The sequence below is a fragment of the Petaurus breviceps genome, unplaced genomic scaffold (genome assembly GCF_028583685.1).
Source record: "Petaurus breviceps papuanus isolate PSGF00001 unplaced genomic scaffold, PetGlider_PUasm1.0 90594, whole genome shotgun sequence".
NCBI lineage: Eukaryota > Metazoa > Chordata > Mammalia > Diprotodontia > Petauridae > Petaurus > Petaurus breviceps.
In genome coordinates, this window is record NW_027187281.1 from 3538306 (window position 1) to 3544557 (window position 6252).

General features: G+C 40.7%; 1 protein-coding gene across 6 annotated transcripts in view; it reads right to left on the bottom strand.

Moving 5' to 3' along the window:
- The window catches only part of CYSLTR2 (cysteinyl leukotriene receptor 2), a 114280-nt gene that overhangs the window by 77915 nt on the left and 30113 nt on the right, over positions 1-6252 (bottom strand). For 3 of the 6 annotated variants that reach the window (XR_011163476.1, XM_069063659.1, XM_069063656.1), the window contains exon 1: positions 167-351. The exons of the other annotated variants lie outside the window; for them this stretch is intronic. The gene's annotated coding sequence lies outside the window, so the exon portion shown is untranslated. Of the gene's footprint in view, positions 1-166; positions 352-6252 lie in introns of those variants that run through there. 6 annotated transcript variants of the gene reach the window in all.

Consider the following 6252-nt stretch of genomic DNA (forward strand, 5'->3'; position numbering starts at 1 on the left):
GGGAAGGAAGGAAGGAAGGAAGGAAGGAAGGAAGGAAGGAAGGAAGGAAGGAAGGAAGGAAAGAAGGAAGGAAGGAAGGAAGGAAGGAAGGAAGGAAGGAAGAGCTGTTGTTGCCCAACTGCAACTGGCCACTGGGTTCCCCAGTAGGGCAGCTCAGACTACTCACAGGTTGTTGTTTGTCCTTCATTCTCAAAGAGGACCATGACATCAGAAAGGTGATGTTCTGACTTGTGAGAAATTGTATTTAAGTTAGGGAGAGCTGTGCAAAGTCACCAGTATCACTCTCTCCTCTGAAGTCATCTGGGTTCAGTGGCAAGATATAGATCAATATGACTGGAAATGGCCCAGATGCACTCTGTTTCAGTTTCTGCTGGAAGAGATGGTATTAATTGACTGAGGAAATTGAAATGACTTAACAAAACAGTGTAATACTGGCATGGGATTTATAAGACTTTTTTAGTTTGGGCTCAGACCCAAATTCTTATGATAAGCCTGGAGATAGAGGAATTCCCTAGGGCTGAACACTAGAGATGAACATTAGAGTCTCTACCCATATCTAATATTGCAATAGCAGGTACTTAAGTCATCTTTGCTTTTCTTTTAGTGCTAACTACCAGTGAGACTAGCTCAATCTTTATGCTAGTTACAGTGTGAAAAGAGAAGGGGGTGTGAAGAGGGAGAGGAGAAATGTGAATGCAGATAAGGCTCCTAGAAGATGACAATGGATTATTTGTGGTGGTTTAAGTTTTTCCTATTCGGTATCCCCTGTAATCTTGTATGGTCCGTACTGCTGTATCCTCAGGGAAGGCGTTACTCAGGAGTTTTAAGGGATGTATCTTTAGAATGTACTACACCTTTAACGTACTACCCTCTCATACAGAGTAGTTTGTGGCTGAGTTAAGTTCACTCAGAGTTCCAAGAGAAATATTTACTCTGACTCAGAGTTCTAAGACAGGTGTTGCTTACTTTTAATGTGGCAGACTATTGAATACTTGTGCTAATGGAGGACAGAGTACTTCAGGGTTTTATATATGAGAAAATATAGAACAAATGTAATTTACTTGATCATAGACAGAAGATGAGAATTTGATTACTAATCTTAAACTAATGTGGGCATTGTTCACAGAAAGAATCCAGAATCTGAACCTAGAAAGATAAGAGAGGTAAAAAGACAGATTTCAGAACTCCCATCAGCTAAGCTTGAAGCTGGAAGTGATGGATACAATAGCTGCTGCTGAGGAATAAGTTGAGCAGAACTAAAGAAAAATAAAAGATGTGACCTGTGTGTTCTTTTCATAAGATTGGAGACTTGTCTGTGTGTAACCCAGGGAATATAGGATATTCCAGAGGTGACTCAGAAATTGAACTAGTTTGGCTGATACATCCTGTCCAATGAGATTTTGGTCAAAATAAAGCATGAATCAACTCATCTTAGCACCACATAGAAGCTATGCTCATCAAGGAAATATTATTTACAATTCCTCAGGCAGAAAAAAGACAATGAAATTTACCATTCCAGAGTTGTGATTACCTTCAGCACATGGATTTTCTTTACTCATGAGCTTCCTTTCCAGCTCTCTGTAAGTGTACACTATCTTCTACAGTTACTGAGTATATTGGTGGGAGACTAAGCTCCAAGCTTGTATGGATTATTATGTATTTCATTATTTCTGCATTTGCTTTACTCTATACTTTTTGTCTTATTTTTACTTCTTTTGTCTTGTAGTTAAGTAAATGGTTATATGTAGTATCTAAAAGTGTCATTATTTTAAGTAATTGGTTTTATGTAAATGCAAACACATCAGTAGAGCTCAAAAGCTGAAGTGAGAGTAGGGGGAGTGTTTCCCCCACAACACAGTTAGCCCTAGCATACTGAGAGTGTCTCTACTAATGTGCTTCCATTTACATAAAACCAACTACTCAAATGTGGTAATCCTTCTCTGGGAACCTAGAGTAGGTTAGAATAGGCAAGACAACCCGAGAATGAGCTTATGCTCCCATGCAAGGGGTGACATTATATTGGTTTACACTAGGCACACAACACACTCATTGCATTTTGTTTCCCTAGGAGTCTTGTATGATCCCTATCAGAACCTACTCTGTTTGGGCTCCAGGACTCAGAGGACATACAAAAAGGGACCAAATCAGTGCTGATGTGTGCTGTAGGCCTAATCTGAGGACAAAGCATCTTATCTATCACAACTATATTTAAACTCCACACCACTTCCATTACTGAGAAATATTGCCCAGCAGCTGGTCATCTTTGTGACAGGCCATGGTTTTACATGTGTGACTGTGGACAAATCATCTAATCGTTTTTTTTAATCTTATTAAAATAGAGATGAGAACACCTGTACTACCCAGCTCATAAAGTTGTTGCAAGGCGCAAAGAAGATCATAGGATTACTGATTTAGTGCCAGAAGGGACTTTAGACATCCAATAATCCAATCTCCTCCTCTATAGATAGGACACTAAAGCCCAGGGAGGTTAAATATAAGGTAATGCAACTAGTAAAGGAGCAGAGTTGGGATTGGAACACAGATCCTCTGACTTCAAACCTAGCCCTCTTCTCACATCATTAAAAGATAAACTATATGAAAGTAACAACTGCAAAGAGCTATTGTTATTCCAACCACAACTGTGTTTGCTGGCAAGCCGAGCTAGCCATGCTATCAATCACTGAGCATTCCAGAGAGCTCCCTTCCCACTTCCTTTGCATGGGCAGAGTTTCCCCAGCAACTCACTCCCTTCTGGGCTGTGGCTTTCCTTTCAAACCTCACGATTTTGCCACTGGGGTGTTTTCCTGGGGTTGAGAGGTCTCTTTTCTTTTCAGAAGCACTCAGATTAATCTAATAGACTCATCATTGTTGAATATCTAACTCTGAACCTCCAGGTTCAACCCTGCCCTTCCTGCTTGATCTGATATCTCTTCTCTAAAACAGAGAATAATAGCCTTTCCTCCTCTAATATACATGAGCCTTATACAGCAGTTTGTATTCATGTTGATCAGCAGTTTTAACAATAAGCCAGTTAGAAGTGAGCATGCCTATTTAGAAAAAGGCTAATTCTTCTCAAGCTGAGAGGGAGGCAAGGAGTCAGTCAACTACGTATTTATAACATACCAACAACATGCTAAATATTGGGGTTGCAAAGGTAAAAAAAAAAGGCATTTATTGAGTGCCTGCTATGTGCCAGACACTGCTAAACACTTAATACAATATTTCACTTTATCCTCACAACTCTAGGAGGTAGTTTCTCTTATCATCCCCATTTCACAGTTAAGGAAACTGAGGTTAAATGATTTGTCCAGGGTCACACAATTAGACAATATCTGAGGTCCTAGCTGAACCCAGATCTTCTTGATCTTAGGGTCAGTGTTCAATCCACTGCGCTATTTTTACAAAGGGAAAGTAGCCCTGTAACTAAGGAGCATCCATTCTAATGAAGAAGACAACATGCATATAGAGAAGCATATACAAGGCATATACAAGTCCAATATCAGGTAACCTCAGAGAGGAAGTAACTAGCAGCTGGGGACGGATTGGGAAAGGCCTCCTGAAGGAGGTGGCCCTTGAGATGAATCCTGAAGGAAATGAGGTAGGGCAAGAGGCAGGAGGATTTCAGGCATGGGGGGATATCCCACGTAGAGGCACAGAGGCAGAAGACAGCATTGTGTGACGAACAGAAAGTAAACTAATATGATCGGATTGTAGAGTTCATAGAAAGCAATCATCGAGAAGGGTCCAAGTTGTGAAGAACTTAATGTCCCAAACAGAAGAGTTTATATATGATTCTAGAGGAAATAGGGAGTCATGGCATCTATCAGTGAGTGAGAGTGTGACATAGTAATAATAGTAATCATTCTGGTCATAATGACTACTAGTATTTATATAGCACTTTAAGGCTGGCAAAGCATTTTACATACATTATCTCATTTGATCCCCACAAAAACCCTGTAAGGTACATATATATTATTATTATCCCCATTTTATAGATGAGGAAACTGAGGTCAGGAGGCTGGGATTCTGACTTGCCAAAGATCACATGTCTAGAAGGTATCTGAAGCAAGCTTTGAATCTTAGGTCTTCCTGATTTCAAGCCCCATGCTCTATCCACTACACCCCCGTGTGGTGGTTAATTAATAATAAATGAGGAAACAATCTGAGCAAGAGAGGATAACATATGGGTCAGTGGACTTCCTAGTCCTTCAAAGACCTGAATACACAATGAGATAGATTTTTATGTATTAAAAATAATTAATCAGGCCAATTAATTATAACAATTAACCAGGCTACAAACCATATACAAAATCAGCTAATCTGATTTCTAATTGGAGGAAAGATTAGAGGTTTTCCAAGTTGGGAGGGGGAAAGAGTGAATTTCTGTAGAATTGGGAGGGGGACAAGTAGGTTTTAGAGTCTTTCTGTTCTCAGAATGGAGAGATGCTGATTAATTGCATCCATCTGCATTTGTGAAATGATAGATGAAGCCATCTAGTTTTCCATGGACATTTATGGAAAGCAAGATGGAGGAGAATATATGCAGCAGCACAAGATGGAATCAGTGTTCATGAGTTAGAATCTGATTGGTTCTCTTGATTCCCACACGAAACCAACACAATTTTGTAACTGGCCTTTACTCTATCTCATCACCTTTCTGTCTGATATGGTCAGACCTAGAAGAAATCATTTTGCTGGCTATGGGAAGAAACGCATTGAAGTGGGAGGAGACTTAAGCCAGGGAAACCAATTAGGATGTTATCTCAATAATCCAGGCAAGAGGTGGTTAGGGCCTGAACTAGGATGGCAGCTTTGTGAGTGGAGAGAAGAGGATGTATGTGAGAAAGGTTTTGGAGACAAAAATAAGAAGATATGGCAACTGCTCGGTAATGTCAAATAAAGGAGTCAGGGATGAAATCTGGGTGTTTGGAAGGATGGTGGTGCCCTTGACAGAAATGGGGACATTTGTAAGAGGGTACACGTGGGTAACTCACAATACATTCAGAAGAGAGAAGAGTATGTGTGTTCGCATCTTTTTTCCCCTACCTGAGCACCATTAACAGCAAAGACTTCACCCAGGACATGGGTTGGGTTTGGATCATCTTCTCAGTACTATTAGAAAATTCTACTAAGCTACTAACTGTGACTTAAACTCCATTGCTATTTCTCCAGTCTGTTTGCTTGCAATGGCTTCCTGCTGCTTTGGCTTACACTGGCTTCTTCCTCCTCCTATCCACAAGCCCATTTCAAACCCAAAATCACAGGCAAGACTCCCAAGATTTGGGGGATCCTGGACAAAAAGCCCAGCCTAGCTAACAAGGCAGTTACCTGGGTCTAAAATCTCTGTTTGCTTCCCTTGTAGATTCAAATACTGGGCATCATTATTATTAAAGTGAAGTGAGACATTGCCTTTCTGATATCCCAAAGTCAAGAATAGAAGTTACAGTCTATAAAGGGGACCAAGAAGGCCAAGATTGGACTCTTTACCTTCAGGCCCTGCTTTGCTCCTGCACAGAATCCACATTATTCCTCAGAAAATATTTTTTTCCCTAGGACTTGAAAGCCCCAATCAGTTCAGAACTCAGTGTTGTTCAGCATCCATTGGAACAATGAGACAGCATCTTTCCAATTGACCACATGCCTGGTGACTCATCCAGCCCTGCTGAGAAAAGCTGAAGTGATGGAAAAAGCCCAGTACCCCTTAACTGTATCTTTGTTTCCTCAACTCACTTTATACCAGAGCTGCTCCTCAGACTTTACTTTATGTGCAGACGCCAACAAGACACAGAACCAGAGGGTTGAAAGGGGCCTTAAAGAACTTCTGGTCCAGCTCCCTCATTTTATAGGTGTGGAAACTGAGGCACAGAGTTATTTGCCCAAGGCTACATGGCTATTTAATGGTGGCAGAGATGAAAGGGTTCTTTCCATGATATCATGCTGCCTGTTCTGCCTTTAGCTTCTACCAACTGTGGTCTAGCAAGATAATGGTAATAACAATAAAAGTAATGTTAATGATAGTTAGCTTTTATATAGTGCCAGGCATTGTACTAAGCACTTTTACAAACATGAATGTCATTATCAAATTCATCATTGCCTAATGTTTACTGAATCATCCTCCAAGACACTAGGGCCTATCCATTGACATTAAAGAACAATGTCCCTCTAGATCTCCAGAGGCCATTCCACCCCTAAACCCTGATGTGGGAGGGTGGGGAAAGGGAGAGAAATAGGACCAATCAGCTTAGAGACTTG